Raw genomic sequence first — 25,085 nt, forward strand, 5'->3', positions numbered from 1 at the left:
AATTTAGTATTTTGTAGAAAATCATTTCAACAAAGATTGGTTAATTATAATGAAATGTTATGCACTGTTTTCTGCTTTTTCCTTTGCATATGTGATTTCCATTTCTCATTCCTGATTTTGTGCAATTATGTTTTATTTTTCTGTTTGTGTAAATAAGGATTTGTTTATTTTAGTTGTTTTTCCATCGAGGGATTTAAACTTCTATTGCTCTTCATCATTTAATTTAGCTTACTTCTATTGCTTTTCATCATTTAATACATTAATTTTAGTTGTCATCTTTACTATTTCCTTAATTTATTTTTATTTTACTTGAATGCTGTGTTTAAATCCTTATTAAGCTTATTTGAAAACATTTTCAACAGCTTTATTGAGATACAATTCATATATCATACAGTTTACCTTTAATCATAGTGCATAATTCAGTGTTTTAATTATATTAATAGAGATATGCAACCATCATTGCAGTCAAATTAGGAACATTTTTGTCATCTCAAAAAAAAAAACTAAACTAAAACCCTGTACTTTTTAGCTGTTCTTAACCCCTCCCGCCCAGCCCCTCCATCTTCCATTCCTCTAATCAACTGTTAATCTGTTTTTTTCCTCGCTTTAGATTTGTCTGGTCTGGGCATTTAATATAAAAGGAATCGTATAACATGTCTTTTGTGACTGGCTTCTTTCACTTAGCATAATGTTTTCAGCAAACATCCGTGTATATAACATGCATCAGTACTTTATTCCTTTTTGAGGCTGAATAAAATTCATTGTATGGGTATACTATATTTATTCATTCATTGGTTGATAAACATTTGGGTTTTTCCTACCTTTTGGCTGTTATGAATAATGTTGTTATAAACATTTATGTGCAAGTTTTTATGTGGACATGTTTTCATTTCTTTTGGATATATATTTAGGAGTGGAATTGCTGGACATGTAGTAACTGCATATTTATCCTTTTAGGAACTGTCAGACTGTTTCCCCAAATGGCTGCTGCACTATTTTACATTACTACAAGCAGTGTATGAAAGTTTCAGTTTCTTTACATCTTTGTCAACACTTGTTATTATCTGACTTTGATTATAGCCATCCTGGTGGATGTGACATGGTATCTCATTGTGGTTTTGACTTGCTTTTCCCTGATGGCTTATGATATTGAACATCTTGTGCTTATTGGCCATTTGTATGTCTTCTTTGGTGAAATGTCCATTCAGATCCTTTGCTCATTTTTATTTTGGTCATTTGTCTATTTACTGTTGAGATATAAGAATTCTTTATTTATTCTTTATGTTTTCCACAATGTGAGTTTAATATTCCCTTATAAGGTGTCTGCTTTGCAATATTTTCTCCCAGTCTGTGGGCTTTTTCACTTTCTTGATAGTGTTGTTTGAACTTATTACCTTGAGATCAACACCTGAGCTGAGATCAACAGTCAGACGTTTAACTGACTGAGCCACCCAGGTACTCCCAAAAGTATTTTTTATAAAGTCTTAATTTATCTTTTTTTCTTTTGCTTCTCATACTTTTCATGTCCTGTCTTAGAAACTGTTACTGAATGTGAATTCATAAAGATTTACCCCTATGTTTTCTTGAAGAGTTTTATAGTTTTTGGTCTTAGATTTAGGTCTTTGGTCAATTTGAGTTAATTTTTGTATGTGGTGTGAAGAAATTGTTCAGCTTCATTCTTTTGTATGTTGTTACTCAGTTGTTCCAGCATTATTTGTTAAAGAGGCTATCCTTTCAGTTGAATAGTCTTAGTACTCATGTTGAAAATCATTTGACCATTCACATATGGGCTTATTTCTGGACTCTCCATTCTATTTTATTATTCTGTATGTCTAACTTTATGCCATGCTACACTTTCTTGATTACCATTGCTTTGTAGTAAGTCTTGAAATAAAGATGTAGGAGTCCTCCAACTTTGTTCCTTTTCTTTTTTTTTTCTTAAATTTATTTATTTTTTTTTAAACAACATGAGGAAGGTGTTAAAACTGGTGTAATAGCTCAATAGAATAAGTATTCCAGATTTTGGGAGGGATGAAGAGGGAGATATTCAGAACCCTTCACCAGAATCCCCCCAACTTGATCATAGTGGATTAATGATGTGCTTTGTGGATATAGTTAGTCAATGACACCAGCTTGACGAATCTTTCTTTCTGCACCAAATCCCATTGAGTTATCTGGTCCCCTTGGCTGACGAAGAACCATTAGGCGAGGAGCACTGGCATCATCCAGGGTGATGATCTTCAAGCGATTGACCAACCTATCTGGTCGTGGAGCTGCAACAGCCTTGGGGCCCTTGCAGACTCGCCAACATTACAAGCACTGCACTTGCCAGTGTGCTGATTAAGAATCACTGAGAATTCCACCTCATCTCCAGCCTGTAGCTCAATGCCATCTTGAACTTCTTTCACATGGAAAAAGAGCTTCTTGCTATCTCCTACTTCATAATTAATGAAGCCAAACTGATCTTTCACACACTCCACTGTGGCCCTACGCAGGGGTGTGATGTTGTAGGCCATAGTCTGTGCATTTTGGCCCAGGACACACAACTGGAACTTGACACTCTCCCCTTTCTGCAGGCAGTCCCCTTTGTTGGCCATCCCAACTATGCCAAATGGATAGACTTCACCTTTCATATCCCCTTCCTCCACAATCTCAATCATTCCTTGGTACTCAGTCTGTGTTGGATCAACACTCCTCAAAGGGCGAATGACTTTGCTAGAGTAGATGGTGGGATCAGCTTCCTCAGTAATGCCATTCACTGAGTGTGTTTTGTTCACTTTTTCTGCACTGACTTTGTTGCCTTTGCCTTTGGACAAGCTATACTCGACCATGTCTCCCAGTTCCAAGCTATCAACATCACCAGAGAACTCACTGTAATGGAAAGAGATTTCCTTATCATGATTGGCTGTTTCAATAAATCCAAAATTATCCTTCAGAGTTGCCACATAACCCAAAGCCTCTTGGAGTTGGAATTACGACCTAAAAGTCGAACACACAACTTTGTTCCTTTTCAAGATTATTTGGCTATTCTGGGGCCTTTGCAATTCTACATGAATTTTAGGGTCACCTGGCCAATTTCAACAAAGAAGCCAGCTGGTATTTTGGTAGGAATTGCATTGAATTTGTAGACCAATTTGGGAGTATTGCTATCTTAGCAATACTAGGTCTTCTGATCTATGAACATGGGATATCTTTCTATTTAGAGCTTTTGCAAATATATTTAGTAATATTTTGTACTTTTCAGGGTAGAAGTTTGACACTTTTTTTCTTAAATTTTAAGCATTTTATTCTTTTTGGTGCTATTGTAAGTAGAATGTTTTTAAAATTGCAGTTTTGGATTGTTTATTGCAAGTGTGTAAAGGAACAATTGATTTTCTTATGTTTATCTTGTCCCCTGCAACTGTGCTGAACTCATTTATTCTAATAGATTTTTAGTGGACTCTCTAATATTTTCTCTATATAAGACCGTGTCAAATGTGAATACATAAAATTTCATTCTTTTTCAATCTGAATGCCTTTTATTTATTTTTTCCTAATTTCCTTGGATAGAGACTTCAGGATCATGTTGAATAGAATTGGTGAGAATGGATATCCTTAATTAGGGTATCCCTAATCTTAGGGGAAAACATCTAAACTTTTCACTAGAAGTTGGATGTTAGTTGTGAGTTTTTCATAGGTGCCCTGATCAGATTAATGAAATTTCCTTCTATTCCTAGCTTGTTGAACACAGTTTATCATGAAAAGCTGTTAGATTTTGTCAATCATTCTACTATTCGGTGTATTAATTGATATTAGGTTGTTAAGCCAAGCATGCATTCTGGGGATAATTTAATTCATCGTGGTGTATGCAGATTTTATATGTTGTAGGATATGGGAATACACACGTGCACACGTGCACACACACACACACACATACACACACACATTGACTAGTATTTTTAAAAATAATTTTAGCATCTATAGTTCTAAGATAATGGTCTATAATTTTTTTGTGATACTTTTGCCTGTCTTAGTACCCAGGTAATACTGGATGCACAAATGAGATGAAATTATTCCTTCTTGGGGTGCCTGGGTGGCTCAGTTGGTTAAGCGTCTGACTTCGGCTCAGGTCATGATCTTGAAGTTTGTGAGTTTGATCCCCACATCGGGCTCTGTGCTGAGAGCTCAGAGCCTGGAGCCTGCTTTAATTCTGTTGTCTCCCTCCTTCTATGCCCCTCTCCTGTGCTCTCATACTCTCGCTCTCACACTCTCTAAAAAAAATGTAAAAAAAAAAAAATTTAAAAAAAGAAATTATTCCTTCTGTTTGTGAAGGATTATCATTAATAAATTTTTGACTGTTTGATGGATTACACTGTATCAGTCTGTGCTTTTCTTTGGGGGAATATTTTATTTACTAATTTACTCTCTTTCCTTGCTATATGTCTATTCAGATTTTCTTTTCCTTCTTGGGTCAATTTCAGTAATTTGTGTTTTCTAGGTGTTTGTCCATTTCTTCCAAGTTAATCAAATTTCTTGACATACAGTTTTTCATAGTATTTCCTTATAATTATTTGTATTTCTTCAAGATTGGTAGTGAAGTTCCCCCTTTAATTTCTGATTTTAAGTAATATGAATACTCTATTTTTCTTGGTGAGTCTAGGTAAAGGACTTTTAACTTTGGTGATATTTTCAAAGACCCAACTTTTGGTTTCATTGACTTTTCACTATCTTCTTTTTCATTTATTTTAATTTTTAGTCTTATTTTCTTCCTTCTGTTTTCTTTGGGTATAGTTTTCTCTTTTTTATTTTAAGTTGTATGAGCAGGCTATTGATTGAGATCTTTGTTCTATTTGTAATGAACACACTTGTAGCTATAAATTTCCCTCTGATTACTGCTTTAGCTGCAGCTCATAGTTTTTGTATGTAGTATTTTTGTTATCATTTCAAAATATTTGAAAGTTATTTTTGTGATTTCTTTTATTGATCCATTGGTTATTTAAGAGCCTGTTGCTTAATTTCCACACATTTGTGAATTTACTCAGTTTCCTTCTGTTACTGATTGCTGCCTTTATTCTATTTTATTTGGAAAATAAACTTTTCATGTTTTCAATTATTTAAAAATTTTGAGACCTGTTTTATGACCTAACACATGGCCTGTCCTGGAGAATATTCCTTGAGTGCTTGAGAAGAATATATTATGCTGCTCTAGGGTGAAATGTTCTATTATATTGTAGATCTAGTTTGTTTATGGTGGTGTTCACATCTTACATTTCCTTATTGGTCTTCTGTCAAGGTGGCTGTCCTTTTATTTATTTCTTTAAAAAAATGTTTTTTAATGATACTTTTGAGAGAGAGAGAAACAACACGAGCAGGGGAGGGGTAGAGAGAGAGGGAGACACAGAATCTGAAGCAGGCTCCAGACTCTGACCTGTCAGCACAGAGCCCGATGTGAGGCTTGAACTCACAACCTGTGAGAGCTGAAGTCGGACACCCAACCAACCAACTGAGCCATACAAGTGGCCCATGTCCTTTTTTTTTTTTTTTAAGATAGACTTTTTGGAAGCAGACTTTTTTTTACAGAAAAAGTAAGCAGAAAGTACAGAATTCCTACATATTCCCTCCTTCCTCTCAATTTTTCCTATTATTAACATCTTGCACGAGTGTGGTACATTTGTTACCACAGGAATGTTTTGTTTATCCAATGTACTTGAAAGTTATTTTTATATTATGCTGTAGTCTGTTATGTGTACTATAGCATTATTTCTAAAACAACAATGTACATACTTAATTAAAAAATACTTTATTGCTCGGGAGCCTGGGTGGCTCAGTTGGTTAAGCATCTGACTTCGACTCAGGTCAGGGTCTCACGGTTCATGGGTTCAAGGCCCACATTAGGCTCTGTGCTGACTGGAGCCTAGAGCCTGCTTCAGATTTTGTGTCTTCCTCTCTCTCTCTGCCCCTCCCCTACTCACATTCTGTCTCTGTCTCTCAAAAATGAATAAATTTTTAAAAATTGCTAAAAAAAAATGCTAACCATTATCTAACCTTTTAGCAAGTTGTAATCTTTTTTGCTGATAGAGAGTCTCACCTTGATGTTGTAGCTGCTGACTGATCAGGGTGGTGGTTGCTGTCGGCTGGTATGGCTGTGGCAATTTCTCAAAATAAGACACAATGAAGTTTGCTACATTGATTGTTGATTTCATGAATGGTATCTCTCTGTAGCAAGTAATGATGTTTGATAGCATTTTACCTGCAGTAGAACTTCTTTCAAAATTGGAGTCAGTCTTCTTAAGCCCTGCCACTACTTTGTCATTTAAGGTTATACACTATTTCAAATCCTTTGTTTTCATTCCAATAGTCTTCACAGCATCTTCACCAAGAGTAGATTCCATTTCAAGAAACCATTTTCTTTGATTTGTTCATAAGAATCAACTCATCCATTAAAGCCCTATCATGAAATTGTAGCAATTCGATCGTATCTTCAGGTTCTACTTCTAGTTCTCTTGCTATTTCCATCACATCTGCAGTTACTTTTTCCACTGGTCTTAAACCCTCAAAGTTATACATGAAGGTTGGAATCAACTTTTTCCAGAGTTCTGCTAATGTTAATATTTTGACCTCATCCCATGAACCATGAATATTCTTAGTGTCATCTAGAATGATGAATCCTTTCCAGAAGGTTTTCAATTTACCTTTTCTAGATCCATCAGATGGATCTATGGCAGCTGTAGTCTTATGAAATGTACTTCTATAATGATAAGACGTGAAGCTCAAAATGACTCTTTGATCCATGGGCTGTAGAATGAATGTTGTGTTAGTAGGCATGAAAACTATATTAATCTTGAACATCTTCGTCAAAGGTCTTAGATGAGCAGGTGTGATGTCAGTGAGTGGTAATATTTTGAAAGGAATCTTTTCTGAGCAGTAGGTCTCAACAGTGGGCTTAAAATACTTATTAAATCATGTTGTAAACAGACATAACTGTCATCTAGGGTTTGTGTTTCCATTTATGGGGTACAGGCAGAATAGATTTAGTATAATTCTTAAGGGCCCCAGGATTTTCAGAATGATAAGTAATCATTGGCTTCAGTTTAAAGTCATCAGGTACATTAGTTCCTAACAGAGTCAGTCTGCCCTTTGAAGCTTTGAAGCTCAGTGTTGACTTCTTTCTAGCTATGAAAACCCTAGTTGGCATCTTCTTCCAACATAAGGCTGTTTGTCTACATTGAAAATTTGTTGTTTAGTGTAGCTGCCTTCATTAATTATCTTAGCTAGGTCTTCTAGATAACTTGCTTTGCTGCTTCATGTTAACACTTTTGTTATGGAGATGGCTTTTTTCCTTAAGTCTCATGAACCAGCCTCTGCTAGTCTCATACTTTTCTGCAGTATCCTCATCTCTCTCAGCCTTCATACAATTGAGCAGGGTTGGGTCTTGCTCTGGATTAGGTTTGGCTTAAGGGATTGCTAGATTGTATACTAAGAGTATGTTTAGTTTTGTAAGAAGCTGCCAAAGTGTCTTCCAAAGTGATTGTACGTTTTGCATTCCCATCGTCATTCAGTAATGAATAAGAGTTCCTGTTGCTGTGTACTCTGAGCAGCATTTGGTATTGTCAGTATTTTGGATTTTGGCCATTCTAGTAGGTGTGTAGTGATGATCTCACTGTTTTAATTTGCACTTCTCTAATAATATATGATATTGAGCACCTTCTCATGTTCTTGTTTTCCAGATATATATCTTTTTAATGAGACATCTGTTCAGATCTATTGCCCATTTTCTAATTAGGTTGTTTGTTTTTATATATTGAACTTTAAGAGTTGTGTATTGAATAGTTCTTTATCAGATATGTCTTCTACAAATATTTTCTCCTAGTCTGTCACTTGTCTTTTCATTCTTTTGACATTGTCTGTCATAGAACAGTAGTTTTTAAATTTTACTGAGCCCAATTTATTATTTCTTTCAAGGATTGTGCCTTTGATGCTGTATCCTAGAAATACATCATCATACTCAAGGTCATCTAGGTTTTCTCCTATATTATCTTCTAGGAGTTTTATAGTTTTTATAGTTCCACATTTTGCATTTATATATGTGATCTATTTTGAGTTGAATTTTGTGAAACATGTAAAATCAGTGTTTAGATTCATGTTTTTTCATTAGATTCATTTATTTGGATGTAGATGTCTAGTTGTTCCAGTACCAATTGTTGAAAAGACTGTCTTTGCTCCCTTATAGTGCCTTTGTTCCTCTTTGTCCAAAATTGGTTGACTGTATTTATATGGGTCTATTTCTGGGCTTTTCTGTGGTCTATTTGTCTGTACTTTTGCCAGTACTACACTTTTTTGATTGCTTTAGCTTTATAGTGAGTCGTGAAGTCAGATAGTATCAGCCTTCCCACTTTTTCTTCTTTAATTTTATGTGGCTGCTCTGGTCTTTTGCCTTTTATTATAAACTTTAAAAAAGTATGTCAATATCCACAGCATAATTTGTCTCAAATTTTGATTGTGATTGGAATTGTGTTGAATTCCATAGCATCATGTTATGAGGAGCTGACATGTTGACAGTATTGAGTCTTCCAAACCATGAACATGGAATATCTGTTTATTTAATTAGCTCCTCTTTGATTTCTTTTATCAGAGGTTTATAGTTTCTCTCATATAGATTTTGTACATACTTGGTTAGATTTGTACCTAAATATTTTAATTTTGGGGTGTGCTACTGTAAATGGTATTGTTTTTTTTTAAATTCCTAATTCCATTTGCTCATTGCTGATGTATAGGAAAGTGATTGACTTTTGCTCTGTTTTTAATGTTCCAGAATCATTCACAGACTCTCTATCCATCCACTTGTTTTAAGCCATTCTTCTATCGATGAACACTTGGGCTGCTTCCATATTTGGCTGTTGTAAATAATGTTGCCCTAAACATAGTGGAGCATATATCTTCTCGAATTAATGTTTTCATATTCTTTGGGTAAATGTCCAGTAGTGGAATTACTGGATTATATAGTAGTTCTATTTTGAATTTTCCAAGGAATCTCCATACTATTTTTCACAGAGGCTGCTCCGGTTTGCATTTCCACCAACAGTGCATGAGGGCTCCTTTTTCTCCACGTCTTTACCAACATTTGTTTCTTGTGTTTCTGATTTTAGGCATTCTTACAGATGTGAGGTGATACCTCGTTGTAATTTTTACTTCCATTTCTTTGATGTTGAGCCTCTTGTGTCAGTTCACTACTCATGTCTTCTTTGGAGAAATGTCTGTTCATGTCTTTAATTGGATTATTCATTTTTTTGGTGTTGAGTTATGTAAGTTTTTTATATATATTGGGTACTAACCCTGTATTGGGTGTGTCATTTGCAAATATCTTCCCGCATTCAGTAGGTTTTCTTTAGTTTTGTTGATTGTTTCCTTTGCTGTGCAGAAACTTTTTTTACTTTGATGTAATCCCAAATAGTTTATTTTTGCTTTTGTTTCTCTTGACTCATCAGACATATCTAGAAGAGTGTTGATGTGGCCAGTGTCAGAGAAGTCACTGTTTGTGATCTCTAGGATTTTTATGGTTTCAGGTCTCATATTTAGGTCCTTAATCCATTTTAAGTTTATTTTTGTACATGGCATAAGAAAGTGGTCCAGTTTCATTCTTTTGCATGTAGCTGTTCAGTTTTTCCAACACCATTTGTTCAAGGAAGGGACTGTCTTCTTTCTACTATACATTCTTGCCTCCTTTGTCAAAGATTAATGGTCATATAATCAATTTATGTTATATTAATGTATTATTTTTGGGCTCTCTGTTTTGTTCTATTTATCTATGTATTTTTGTGTGTGCCAGTACTATACTGTTTAAAAAATTTTTTTAATGTGTATTTATCTTTGAAGGAGAGAGAGACAGAGTATGAGCAGTGCAGGGGCAGAGAGAGAGACACACACAGAATCGGAAGCAGGCTCCAGGCTCTGAGCTGTCAGCATGGGGCCCAACACGGGGCTCTAACTCAGGAACTGTGAAATCATGACCTGAGCAGAGGTCAGATGCTTAACTGACTGAGCCACGTAGGCACCCCTATATTGTTTTGATTATTTTAGCTTTGTAGTATATCTTGAGATCTGGGATTGTGATACCTCCAGTTTTGTTTTTGTTTTTTTCTTTTTAATTTGAGAGAGAGAAAGACCACAGGCGCTCATGGCTAGAGGGAGGGTCAGAAGGGGAGAGAGAGAGAGAGAGAGAGAGAGAGAGAGAGAGAGAGAGAGAATGAATCTTAAGCAGGCTCCATATTCAGCCTGGAGCCTGATGTGGGGCTTACCCTCATGACAATGAGATCATGACTTGAGCTGAAATCAAGAGTCAGACGCTTAACTGACTGAGCTACCCAGGCACTCCTTTCTTTTTCAGGATTGCTTTGACTCTTTGGGGTCTTTTGTAGCTCCATACAAGGATTATTTTTTTCTAGTTGTGAAAGTGTTCCTGGTATTTTGGTATAGGGATTGCATTAAATCTGTAGATTGCTTTGGTTAGGACATTTTAACAATATTGGTTCTTCCATTCCATGAGCATGGAACATCTTTCCATTTGTGTCGTCTTCAATTCTTTCATCAGTGTTTTACAGTTTTCAGAGTACAAGTCTTTCACCTCCTTGGTTAAATATGTTCTTAGGTATTTCATTATGTTTCAGTATGTTTTGTTTTGATATTACTATAGCCACTCTACCTTTTTTATGATTGTTTGCATAGTAAATCTTTTTTTTATCTCTACTTTAACTTTTAACTTGTCTTTTTGAGTTTAAATGTGTCTTCTGTGGGTAGCATACAGTCAAATCTTCTTTTTCATGCAATCTAACACAAAATATGCCTTTGATTGTATTGGTTAGTTTACTCATATTTAGTGTTATTGTTATGTTTGGAATTATTTCTGCTATTTAGCTTTTATTTTCTGTATGTCTGTGTCTGTTTTGTTCCTTTAGTCTTTGTATTGCCACATAGAAACTTTATGCCTATATATGTCCATTCCCTACCCCTTCTTTAATGGTATTACCATTAGGCATATGTCCACATGCATTATATACTCAACAACATGTTGTTATAGTTAAACCTTTATAAAATCTTAGGGTTTTTGAAGAATCTGACAGAAGGTAGTGTAACAAAGAAGTATTTGTAGGGATTGTTATATTAACCTTCTTATCCCTTTTTTGTACTCTTCATTCTTTCCTTCTTTTGAGTTACTATCTGGTGTCATTTTCTTTTTTCTTTAAAAAAATTTTTTTAATGTTTATTTTTGAGAGAGAGAGAGAATACAGGGAGGGGCAGAGATAGAGGGAGACATAGAATTCAATCAAGCAGGCTCCAGAGTCTGATGCAGGGCTTGAACCCACAAACTGTGAGATCATTACCTGAGCTGAAGTCGGAAGCTCAACAGACTGAGCCACCCAGGTGCCCCATGGTATCATTTTCCTATTCCATTGCACTCTGTTTCTGTGAATCTCCTTTGTATTGTCACTATCAAATACATTTCTATGTTATAGGTGCAACAATACAATTAGATATATATTGTTTGATATAGTTGCATTTTAAATCAGTGAAAGGAAGAAAGGAGAAGTGTGCAGTTGTACTGTCTTTTGCAGTTACCTGCAAAATTGCTTTGATTGGCCCTTTTTGTTGTTTTCTGTAAATTTGAATTACTTGCTGGTGTTACTTGCTTTCATCCTGAAGAACTTCCCTTAGTATTTCCTATAAAACAGGTTTGTTATCAAGAAGTCTTATGTTTTGTTTATCTGGGGCTTAAATTTTTTTAAATTAACTGTGACAGAATACACATAACATAAAATTTACCATCTTAACTATTTTTAAGTGTGCAGTTTGAGAATGTTAGATACATTAACATTGTTGTACAACCAATTTTCAGAACTCTCTTCATCTTGCAAAACTGAGGCTCTGTGCCCATTAAACACAACTTCCCATTCCCCTCACCCCAGCATCTGGCAACCATCATTCTACTTTATGTTTCTATGAATTTGACTGCGTTAGATACCTCATTTAAGTGGAATCTTACAATATGTGTCATTTTGTGACTGGCTTACTTCACCTAGCATGATGTCTTTAAGTTTCACCCAGACTATGTATATATCCATTGCTAAGCCATTTATTCATCACTGGACAATTGGCTTCCATGTTTTAGCTATTGTGAATAATGCTGTTGTGAACATGGGTGTAGAAATATCTCCTCAAGACCCTGCTGTCAATTCTTTGGGGTATATACCCAGAAGTGAAATTGCTGGATCATATAGTAATTTTATTTTTAATTTTTTGAGGGACTATTGCACTGTTTTCCACAATGTGTTTACCTTTTGCATTCCCATTAGCAGTGCACGAGGGTGCCGTGTTTCTACATCCTTACCAGCACCTGTTTTCTGGTTTTTTTTGAAAATAGCCACCTTAAAGGGTTTGAGGTGGTGTCTTGTAATTTTGATTCCTATTTCCCTAATGGTTAGTGACATTGAGCGTTTTTTCATGTGGTTATTGGCCATTTGTACACTTCCCTTTGGCAAATTGTCTATTCAGATCCTTTGCTATTTTTTAATTGATTGTTAGCTTTTTTATTACTGAGTTGTAATAGTTTTCATTATATATTCTAACTATGACACCTCCTTTTTTTAACAATAGTTTATTGTCAAATTGGTTTCCATACAACACCCAGTGCTTCTCCCCACAAGTGCCCCTCCTCCATGACCATCACCCCATTCCCCCCTCTCCCTCCCCCTTCAGCCCTTGGTTCATTTTCAGTATTGAATACTCTCTCATGGTTTGTGTCCCTCTCTCTCCCCAGCTTTCTTTCCCCTTTCCCTTCCCTATGGTCCTCTGTTAGGTTTCTCCTTTTAGACCTATGAGTGCAAACATGGTATCTGTCCTTCTCCGCCTGACTTATTTCGCTTAGCTTGACATCCTCGAGGTCCATCCACTTTGCTACAAATGGCCAGATTTCATTCTTTCTCATTGCCATGTAGTACTCCATTGTGAATATATACCACATCTTCTTTATCCATTCATCAGGTGATGGACATTTAAGCTCTTTCCATCATTTGGCTATTGTAGAAAGTGCCGCTATGAACATTGGGGTACATGTGCTCCTATGTATCCGCATTTCTGTATCCCTTGGGTAAATCCCCAGCAGTCCTATTGCTGGGTCTTAGGGGAGTTTTATGGATAGTGTTTTGAGGAACCTCCATACTGTTTTCCAGAGCAGCTGCATCAGTTTACATTCCCACCAACAGTGTAGGAGGGTGCCCGTCTCTCCACACGTTTGCCAGCATCTATAGACTCTTGATTTGTTCATTTTAGCCACTCTGACCGGTATGAGGTGGTATCTCAGTGTGGTTTTGATTTGTATCTCCATGATGATGAGTGATGCTGAGCATCGTTTCATGGGCTTGTTGGCCATCTGGATGTCCTCTTTGGAGAAGTGTCTGTTTATGTCTTCTGCCCATTTCTTCATTGGATTATTCGTTTTTCGGGTATGGAGTTTGGTGAGTTCCTTGTATATTTTGGATACTAGCCATTTATCTGATATGCCATTTGCCACTATCTTTTCCCATTCTGTTGGTTGCCTGTTAGTTTTTTTGATTGTTTCCTTTGCAGTGCAGAAGCTTTTTATCTTGATGAGGTCCAATAGTTCGTTTTTGTTCTTGATTCCCTTGCCTTTGGGGATATGTCGAGGAGGAAATTGCTGCCATTGAGGTCTAGGAGGCTATTTCCTGCTTTTTCCTCAAGGGTTTTTATGGTTTCCTGTCTCACATTCAGGTTCTTTATCCATTTTGAGTTTATTTTTGTGAATGGTGTAAGAAAGTGGCCTAATTTCATTCTTCTACATGTTGCTGTCCAACTCTCCCAACACCACCTGTTAAAGAGGCTGTATATTCTAACTATGACACTTCTATCAGGTATATGACTTGCAAATATTTTCTCCCATTTTGTGGGTTGTGTTTTTACTCTGTTGATAGTGTCTTTTGATGCACAATTTTTTTTTTATGTTCATGAAGTCCAATTTGTCTGTTTTCCCTTTTGTTACCTGTACCTTTGATGTTATATCCAGGAAATCATTGCCAAATTTGCTGTCATGAAGCTTTTGTTCCATGTTTTCTTGTAAGAGTTCTCTTGTTTTAGGTCTTACATTTGGGTCTTTGATCTATTTTTAGGTAAATTTTGTATGTCTTTTTTGGTAAGTAGTTTTCATTGTACAAGATTTTCACCTTTTTGGTTAATTCCTAAGTATTTTATTCTTTTTAATGCTATTGTAAGTGGAAATGTTTTTGTAATTTCTTTTCAGATTTTTTACTGTGTATAGAAATGCAACAGATTTTTGTGTGTTGACTTTGTATCCAGATACTTTGCCGAATTCACTTATTCTAATTATGTGTGTTTGATCTTTCAAGTTTTCTGTATATAAAACTATATCATCTGCAAATGCGATATTTTATGTTTTCCTTTCCAGTTTGGTTGCCTTTTATTTTCTTTTATTGCTTAATACTCTGGTTTGAATTTCCAACACTATTTTGAATAGAAGTGGTGAAAGTCTTTGTTCCTTATCTTAGAGGAAAACACTTTCAGTCTTTCACTATTGAATATGAGGTTTGTTGTGGGTTTTTCTATGGTTCTTAGTATGTTGAGGTAGTTTTCTTCGTTTTCTAGTTTGTTGAGTGTTTTTATTATGAAAGGGTGATGAATATTGTCAAATGCTTTTTCTGGATCAATTGAAATAATCATTTTGTTTTATCCTTAATTCTGTTAATGCGAGGTATTATGTTGATTGTTTTTTATATGTTGAACCACCCTTGTGTTTTGGGGTTAAGTCCACTTGGATATGGTATACACTCCTTTTAATGTTCTGTGCTAGCATCTTGTTGAGGATTTTTGCTTCTATTTACCAAGAATATTGGTGTTAGTTTTCTTGTAGTGTCTTTGGCTGGCTGTTTCATATCAAGGTAATACTAGATTTGTAGAATGAGTTAGGAAGTGTTCCTTCTTCAATTTTTTGGAAATGTTTTAGGAAGATTGATGTTCATTCTTTTTTTAAATGTTTGGTAGAATTCTGTAGTGAAGCCATCCGGTGATCCTTGGTTTTTCCCTGTTGGGAGGTTTTTGATTACTGATTCAGTGTTCTTGCTAGTTATAGGTTTGTTCAGATATTCTAATCTTCCGTGATTCAGTGTTGGTAGGGTGTCTTTCCAAGAATTTATGCATTTCTTCTTTGCTGTCCAATTTGTTGGTGTAGGGTTGTTCATACTATACTTTTACAAGCCTTATTTCTGTGCCCTTGCTTGTAATTTTGCCTCTTTCTGATTTTATTATTTTGAGTCTTCTTTTTCCTAGCTAAGGCATTGCCAATTTTGTTGGTCTTTGAAAAAACTCAGCTTTTAGTTTCATTGGTTTTTTTTTACTGTTCAATATTTTATCTGTGCCCCAGTGTTTATTATTTCTTTCCTTATGCTTGCTTTAGGTTTAGTTCATTGTTCCTTGAGGTGTAAGTTAGGTAGTTGATTTGATATAATGCTTTTTTTTTTTTTTTAATGTACACATATATGGCTTTAAACTTCCCTCTTAGCATTGCTTTCATTGTATCCCATAAGTTTTGGTATTTTGTGTCTTCATATTCAGTTGTGTCAAAGTATTTTTTGTTTTCCCTTGTGACTTCTTGTTTGACCCATTAAATTTTTGAATATGTGTTTTAATTCCACATATTTGTGGACACAGTTTTTTTTGTGTTCCTGGTTTGTAGTTTATTCTATTGTGATTGGAAATATATACTGTATATTTCAGTTTTCTTGAATTTGTTAAGACTTGTTTTGTGGCCTAACATGTCCTGTCCTAAAGAATGTTCCATGTGGGGGTGCCTGGGTGGCTCAGTCGGTTAAGCCTCTGGCTTCGGCTCAGGTCAGATCTCATGTCCATGGGTTCGAGCCCCGCATCAGGCTCTGTGCTGAAGGTAGCTCAGATCCTGGAGCCTGCTTCCGGTTCTATGTCTCCTTCTCTCTCTGCCCCTCCCCCTCTCATGCTCTGTCTCTCTCTGTATCAAAAATAAATAAGACATTAAAAAAAAGAAAAAAAAAGAATGTTCCATGTGTACCTGAGAAAAATGTACATTCTTTTTTAGGTGGAGTGTTCTGTGTGTGTTTGTTAGGTTCAGTTGGTCTACAGTGTTACTCAGTTCTTCTGTTCCTTATTGTTCTTCTGTATGGTTGTTTTTATCCATTATTGAAAGTGAAGTATTGAAGTCTCTTAATATCACTGTGTTGCTGTGTATTTCTCCCTTCAAGTCTTTAAAACTTTGCCTAATTGATTTGGGACCTCTGAGGTTGGATGCTTAAATACTTGTTTTTTGTTTTTAATTTTTTTAAATGTTTTATTTATTTTTGATACAGAGAGAGACAGAGCATGAGAGGGGGAGGGGCAGAGAGAGAGAGGGAGACACAGAGCCGGAAACAGGCTCCAGGCTCTGAGCTTGCTGTCAGCACAGAGCCTGACGCAGGGCTCGAACTCACGAACGTGAGATCTGACCTGAGCTGAAGTCGGAGGCTTCCCAGGTGCCCCAAATACTTGTAATTGTTATATCTTCTTGGTGATTTGATTTGACCCTTTTATGATATTATAGTGCCCTTTGTCTTGTAACAGGTTTTAAAAAAATATTTATTTTGAAAGAGAGAGAGAGAGCACGTGAGTAGGATAGGGGCAGAGAAAAAGGAGAGAAAATCCCAGGTAGGCTCCATGCTGTCAGTGCAAAGCCAAACACGGGGCTCGAACCCATGAAATCATAACCCAAGCCAAAATAAAGAGTCGGATGCTTAACTGACTGACCCACCCAGGTGCCTTTTGTCTTATAACAGTTTTTGATTTATTTATTTTTTTTTAATTTTTTTTAATGTTTTATTTATTTTTGATACAGAGCAAGACAGAGCATGAGATGGGGAGGGGCAGAGAGAGAAGGAGACACAGAAATCCGAAGCAGGCTCCAGGCTCTGAGCTAGCTGTCTGCACAGAGCCTGATGCGGGGCTCGAACCCACAAATGTGAGATCCGACCTGTGCCGAAGTTGGAGGCTTAACCGACTGAGCCACCCAGGCGCCCCAACAGTTTTTGATTTAAAATCTATTTTGTCAGAATTTGGTATAGCCATTCTTGTGCTCTTTTGGTTACCATTTGCATGGAGTATCTTTTTTTTTAATATTTATTATTTACTTTTGAGAGCGAGTGAGTGGGGGAGGGTCAGAGAGAGAGGGAGACACATCTGAAGCAGGCTGCAGGCTCTGAGCTGTAAACACAGAGCCCGATGCAGGGCTCAAACTCAAGGACGGACCGTGAGATCATGACCTGAGCCGAAGTTGGAACTTAACCGACTGATCCACCCAGGCGCCCCTGTATGGAGTATCTTTATCCATCCGTTCATTTTCAACGTCTGTGTGTCCTTAGATCAAAAATGTTTATTTCCCTAGACAGCATATATTTGGAAGACTACTAACTTCTAATATTAAAAACTTAGGGAGGGACTCTTTCAGTCTTTTGATTTATACCCAAATCATTTAATCTCAGATGAAGAATTGCTGATGACACTTGCTTAATTTTGAAGCATTTATCTTACAAATCCTTCTTTAAGTATTGGGTTATGTATCACACACTACACTGTTGGTGGGAATGTAAACTGGTGCAGCCGCTCTGGAAAACAGTGTGGAGGCTCCTCAAAAAACTATCGATAGAACTCCCCTATGACCCAGCAATAGCACTGCTAGGGATTCACCCAAGGGATGTAGAAGTGCTGATGCATAGGAGCACATGTACCCCAATGTTCATAGCGGCACTTTCTGCAATAGCCAAATCACGGAAAGAGCCTAAATGTCCATCACCTGATGAATGGATCAAGAAGATGTGGTATATATATATACAATGGAGTACTATATGGCAATGAGGAAGAATGAAATCTGGCCATTTGTAGCAAAGTGGATGGACCTTGAGGGTGTCATGCTAAGCGAAATAAGTCAGGCAGAGAAGGATAGATACCATATGTTTGCATTCATAGGTCTAACAGGAGAGACATGGCAGGGGACCATGGGGAGAGGAAGGGGGAAAGAGAGCGGGGGAGAGTGAGGGACACAGATCAAGGGAGACTACTGAATACCGAAGACGAACCATGGACTGAAGGGGTAGGGGGAGGAGGGTAATGGTCATGGTGGGGGGCACTTGTGGGGAGAAGCACTGGGTGTTATATGGAAACCAATTTGACAATAAACTACTAAAAAAGAAATGATTAATAATAATTAAGATTAAAATAATTAAGAATTGGCATAACAGAGATATAAAATCAATGGAATAGGGAGTCCAGAAACAGACCAACACACCTACAGTCAATCTGTTTTTGATAAAGATGCCAAGTAAGCACTAGAGAAAAAGTATTTTCAGCAAACAGTGGTAGAACGACAATTAGATTTTCATATGTAAAAAAATGAAGGTGGGTCCTTCATATCACATACAAAAAAAACCCTCAAAATGGATCATTGACATAAATATAAAGCCTAGAACTATAAAACTTCAGAAACAGTGTTCTCAGCTTGGTAAAATTTTGACATCGTCTCTTCCCTCAACCATAGAACACTGGGCAATTTTTGTAGACATTTTTCATGGTTAAAACATAGAGGGGTATTATTGTCATCTAATAGGGAAAGGTTGAGAATACTGCTAAACACCTTAGAACATTCAGGACAGCCCCACACAATAAGGAACCACCTGGCCCAAAATGTCAAAAGTGCCAAGATTGAGAAACCTTGCTCTGGAAAAATATACAGGAAAAATATTTGTGACATAAGATTAGGCCGGTATTTCTCAGAACACAGAAAGTGTTAAACCATAAAAAAAACAAAGTCAATACACCAACTTCATCAAAATTAAAGCTTCTGCTCTTCAAAAGGTCTATCGAATTTGGAAAAAAAACTATAAAGAGGGAGAAAATACTTGCAAAACATGTTTGATAAAGGTCTTGCATCTAGAATTTATAAAGAATTCCCAACTCAACAAGTGGAACAAATCAGCCATTAAAGAAGGGAAGTGATCTTGAAAGACCCTATGTTAAAGAAGAAACATGAGTGGCAAATAAGCACACAAAAAGATGCACAATATCATTAGTCATTATGAAAACGCATATTAAAACCACAGTGAGATACCTTAATGCACCTAGAATGGCTAAAAATTTTCAAACAACAAAACTGACGCAGCCACTATGGAAAACAGTATGGAAGCTCCTCAAAAAAAAAATTTAAAACAGAACTACTGTACAACCCAGAAATTGCACTATTTATTTCTCCAAAGGATATAAAAATTCAAAGGGGCACATGCACCCCACTGTTTATGGCAGTGCTATCAACAACAGCCAAATTATGGAAAAAGACCAAACATCCATCATCTGATGAATGGATAAGGAAAATATGGTGTGCGCGTGTGCGCGCACACACACACACACACACACACACACACACAGGGATACTACTCGATTATGAAGAAAAAATGAAATCTTGCCATTTACAACAACATGGATGGAACTACAGTATATTATGCTAAGTAAAATAAATCAGTGAAAGACAAATATTATATGATTTCACTGTGACGTAGAATTTAACAAAACAGATGTACATTAAGGGAAGAGAAGGAAAAATAAAATAAGATAAAAACAGAGAGAAAGGCAAACCATAAGAGATTCCTTAAATACAGAGATCTGAGGGTTGCTGGAGGGGAGGTGGCAGCGGGTGATGGACATAAAGGAGGGCACTTGTTGGGGTAAGCACTGGGTGTTGTACATAAGTGATGAATCACTAATTTCTACTCCTGAAACCAATACTACACCAAATGTTAACTAACTTGAATTTAAATTAAAATAAATACATATATACATACTGAAAATACCAAGAGCTGGCAAGGATGCAAATCAACTAGAACTCTCATACATTATAGGGGAAAGCAAAATGGCACAACCACTTTGGAAAACAGTTTAGCACTTTCTTATAACATTAAACATACAATTACTTTACCAGCAAGCAATCCCAATCCTAAGTACTTACCCAAGAGAAATGAAATCATTTGTCTACCAAAAAACCTATACCTGTATGGAATACTACTCAGCAATATAAAATTAAAAAGAACAAACTACTGATTCATACAACAATATGGGTAAATCTCAAAAGCATGTGCTAAGTGAAAGAAGCCAGATTCAAAAGTCTATACACCTTAATTCTGAAAAGTCAGAAATTAGGGACAGAAATCAGACCAATGGTTGCCAGGGACTAAGGATGGGGGAGATAACTGATTACAGTGTGGCACAAGGGAACTTTTTTGGGGTGGTGGCTATCTTGTATATCTCAAATGTAATAGTGGTTATATGACTGTATATATTTGTCAAACCTCATCAAACTATATACCTAAAAATGAAGATTGTTATATTTAAATTATACAGCAATAAGGTTAACATAGCAGGAAATGGAGAGAGAAAATTCTTGAAAACTTCATTTAACAGGGGGCAGAATATTAAATCAAACAGCAGCTGGAAGAGAAGAGAATATGAGACATTTGTACTCAAGTTGCTGGAAGTGACATGGTCTAGACTGTGACCAAGAGATGAGTAACCTAGTGGGGATAGAAGTTTAGGAGGAGGAATGCAGGAAAAGATCTCCACAGGTTAGATTAAAGATCCAAGAGTTTTAGGCACTACAGAGGTAATATAAGCTGACATGGAAGAAACTGAGAACAATGTAGCAAGAGCTATAGTTTCTCAATGAATAATGAAAGTTAACTCAGACAAGAGCAATAAAAATGAATGAGAATTAAAAGGAGAAAAGAGGGGAGGAAATTAGAAAGTGGCATAATGCTCCAGCTATGCTCAGAAACCCAAGCATAAAGGCAGAAATGAAGAGCTACCGGATCTATCCACTGTGTATGTATTTTTTTCATGGCATATATTTCATAAGAAAGGAACAAAAAGGAAGACATCTATTTTTGGACCATGCTCTACCATAAACATGTCCTCAGAGAATGTTAAACTATTCAGGGGTATATCCCTATATTCATTTCCTAAGGCTGCCATAACAAAATTACACAAACTGGGGGGCTCAAAACAAGATTCATAGTTCCAGAGGCTGGCAGTCTGAAACTAGGGTGTTGGCAGGGCCATGCTCCATTAAAGCCTCTAGGGGAGGATCTTCCCTTACTTCTTCTACCCTCTGGTAACCCCAAGCATTCCTTGGCTTGTGGAAGTGTATCTCTAATTTCTGCCTCTGTCTTCACAGGATCAACTTCTACCTGTGTGTCTCTCTTTGCATACTGTTCTTGTCTCTTACAGAGATATCAGTCATATTGGATTAAGGGTCCACCCTACTCCAGTATGATCTCATCTAAGTTATATCTGCAATCACCCTATTTCCAAATAAGGACATGTTCTAAGGTACTGGGGATTAAAACTTCAACACATTTTGGGGGCATATCATTTAATCCACCACAACCCCATTCCATTGAATGGCCTCAGAGCGTCATGCATTTTCTGCTCAAGGCTTCTTTTAACCCCTTTCCCTTAATGATAGCAAATCTCCTTCTTCCATATTTTGCATCAAATAAATATTTTGCATCAAATAAATAATCACTACAATTTAAGTGAAACTGAAGGTACCAGAAGAAATCTGATACCCAATTTATTAGATAATCAACCTTAAATACTTAACCATTTTGAGTAAGGCTATATTTTTCCTCCAAAAAAACATGTATGAATTTTTTTTCCTGTTTGCTCACAATTTTTCTATTTCTTCTAAATTTGTAACTACGCTCTAGATCAGTGGGTCTCAAAGAGTGGTCCAAGGATACCTGGTGGTCATAGATGCTCTTTCAGGAAATCTATATGGACCTCCCTTTTCTATGAATCTATGTATGGCCATATTTTCTTCACATACTTCAATGTATCCCAACAGACTTAATGCAGAAGCAGATATGAGAATCCATGTGATGGTTAATTTTATGTGTCAACTTGGCTGAGCCACCAAGTGCTCAGATATTTGGTTAAACATTATTCTGTATGTCTGTGTGTCCAGATGATTTGATCCATAGACTTAAGTAAAGCAGATTGCCCTTTCCCATGTGGGCAAGCCTCATCCAATCCATTTAAAGGCTCGAATAGAACAAAAGGCTGAGCAAGAGAGAATTCACCTCCTCAGCCTGATGCGTCTTTGAGCTAGCACATTGGTATTCTCCTGCCTTTAAACTCAGATTCGGAGAACTTAGACCATCAGCTGGCCTGGTCCTCCGCCCTTCAAGACTCGCACTGGAACTCATACTGTTAGTTCTCCTGATTCTAGGCCTCTGGATTCAGACTACAACTATAGTATCAGCTCTCCTGGGTCTCCAGGTTGCAGATCTGGAGAATTCTCAGTCATCACAGGAGCAAAATGTAAAGCAATGCCACCCTCCCAACTACTTGTCTTTTAAAATAGTGGTTTTTCATTCTAAAATACATTATTTATATTAACATATAATGGTTTTGTTATTTTAAAAATATTTAAAAATTTTTTAATTTCTAGTAAGTTAAATATCAATATAGTCCATGTAAACAAAAGGCACTTAAGATACTTTTGAAGAATGTAAAGGCGTCCTGAGACCCAAAAAAAAAGTGAAATGCTATTTTATTTAACTAAGATTATCAAAGATCTATTAGAAAAATGAAATATTAAAGTAATTCACCTCTTACCATTCTTCAAAGCTAAATCAGAGTTTCTCATGCTACTTATGAAAAGAAAAATAACTTCCCAGTTACATAAGACATACCTGATCATCTCCAGAAGTCCACTGAGCAGTTTTTTCCACAGAGACCACATCAGCATCAGAAATCTGTATACCACTACTGCCTTGATATAGTGACTGTTGCCATGCATGACAGGTCAATGGAACAACCTGAAAATCAAAAGCAGATTTAAATAATGATGAACAATATTGTTATTAAACAATAATAAAATTTAAACTTTAGCTGTATCTCTCAGTTTAAAAAGTACTTTCACATATATAACATTTCGATTTCACAACCACTGTCCAAATTACTACCTTCACTTAAAAATAAAAAAACAGGGGCACTTGGGAGGCTCAGTCAGTTAAGCATCTGACTTTGGCTCAGCTCATGATCTCACAGTTGGTGGGTTCAAGACCCACATCGGCTCTGTGCCTACAGCTCAGAGCCTGGAACCTGCTTTGGATTCTGTGTCTCCCTCTCTCTTTCTGCTCCCACTCTCTGCCTCCATTTATGCTCTGCCTCTCTTTGTCTCTCAAAAATAAATGTTAAAAAAAAATTTTTTAAGTAAAATAAAAATTACAAAAACAAAGTCTTAAGTTTATCCAGATAGAACTCAACATACTTTCCAATAAACCATAGTAGTTCCTTAACCCCCTATACTCCTAAAAGTAAAAGAAGCAAGCAGAAACAAGCAAGTTATTGGTTTTAAAATCTTACTATTTAAGGGGCACCTGGGTGGCTCAGTCGGTTAAGCATCCGACTTCGGCTCAGGTCATGATCTCACAGTTCCTGAGTTCGAGCCCCATGTCAGTACAGAGGTCGCTATGGATCCTCCACCTCTCTCTCTCTCTGCCCCTCCCCTCCTCTCGTATATTAGCTCTTTCTCTAAAAGAAATAAATATAAAGAAAAAAAAAAGACCACTTTGGGGCAACTGACTGACTCAGTCAGTTGTCAGACTTCAGCTCACGTCATGATCTCCCAGTTTCTGGGTTTGAGCCCCGTGTCGGGCTCTGTGCTGACAGCTTGGAGCCTGAAGCATGCTTGGGATTCTGTGTCTCCCTCTCTCTCTGTCCCTCCCCTACTCTTGCTCTGTCTCACTCTCTCTCTCTCAAAAATGAATAAAAACATTAAAAAAAAGAAAGACTATTTTTTTAAAAGCAGCCACAAGAGGCAAGGTAGAGACAACCACAAAAACACCAAGTAAAGAAAGGTGCACCCAGAGACAGAAGAAAAAAAAACACTCCTGCTACAAATGTGATTACAAATTACACTTTCAGAAAACTTTAAAATGAATATCTCAGATCCTCAAAAAATAATAACACAATGTCCATTAAAAAAGTTGTAAAACAGGCAGTTATGAGTCAAGAAAAGATGAATTCTAACAAAATATTATTAACCACAAATGTGAAAGAGCCTCTGAAGGAAACCCAAGGTCATCATACTTTTTCCAGAATTAAAACACTGTTACTATACTAACAAAACATTTTTACAGAGGACTTACAACAATGTGCTTTTGGTCACAAAAAGGTGAGCATATTTAAAATACATTCAAGAATTACAGAGATTTCTAAGATATCAACTTTTCCAAGATGTTTTTCTCTAAAGGTAAAGTACCAGGGTACATACCCATCTTGCTTCAATGGCAATGTTTAAGGGGAAAAGAATAAAAAGCAAAGGAAAGAGTTTTGCAAATGCATTCTGGCAATCTGAAGTCCCTAAATATGTAACAATACAGCTAATGTTTTGGCACAGTTATTCTTCTTTGAGCCTTCCGGGAAAGAAGAATGCCAAAATGAATGTTCAAAATGGCTATTCCCTGCAGCTCAGTAACTGGTTGTGGACCATGCGGTATCGCCTTTGAAAAGAGCTGATTCACAACAGCTTATAAAAAGAGAGTTCAATTCATTAGGATATTTGTAGAAAACTACTGATACAATATTAAGAAACTAGCACTTTGAGAACTAATCCAACGTGAGAAAAAGAACACTCCCCCTTCAATTTTATCACAGTTTAAAGAAAACCTAAAAATTAAAGTTAAATATTAAAAGTTCTTATTAAAAAATCAATTCCCCAGAACTTCCTATTTTTACCACCTGGTTAGACTTCATCAAGAAAATTCGTTTCTAATATATACCCATTATGTTTAATCAACTTTCCCACCATTACCTCTGAATATAGCCCAATACTTCTTTTTAAAATAGTTTATTGTCAAATTGGTTTCCATACAACACCCAGTGCTTCTCCCCACAAGTGCCCCCCACCATGATCATCACCCCCTCCTTCCCTCCCCCTCCTCCTTCAGTCCATGGTTCATTTTCAGTATTCA

The 25,085-nt window shown here is 36.5% G+C and overlaps 1 pseudogene; it reads right to left on the minus strand.

Annotated features, from left to right (window-relative positions):
- Nucleotides 1-1,973: 1,973 nt before the first annotated feature.
- Nucleotides 1,974-6,182, minus strand: LOC115290676 (annotated as a pseudogene).
- Between the last annotated feature and the right edge of the window lie 18,903 nt (nt 6,183-25,085).

This window comes from Suricata suricatta, chromosome 4 (assembly GCF_006229205.1).
Source record: "Suricata suricatta isolate VVHF042 chromosome 4, meerkat_22Aug2017_6uvM2_HiC, whole genome shotgun sequence".
Classification (NCBI taxonomy): domain Eukaryota; kingdom Metazoa; phylum Chordata; class Mammalia; order Carnivora; family Herpestidae; genus Suricata; species Suricata suricatta.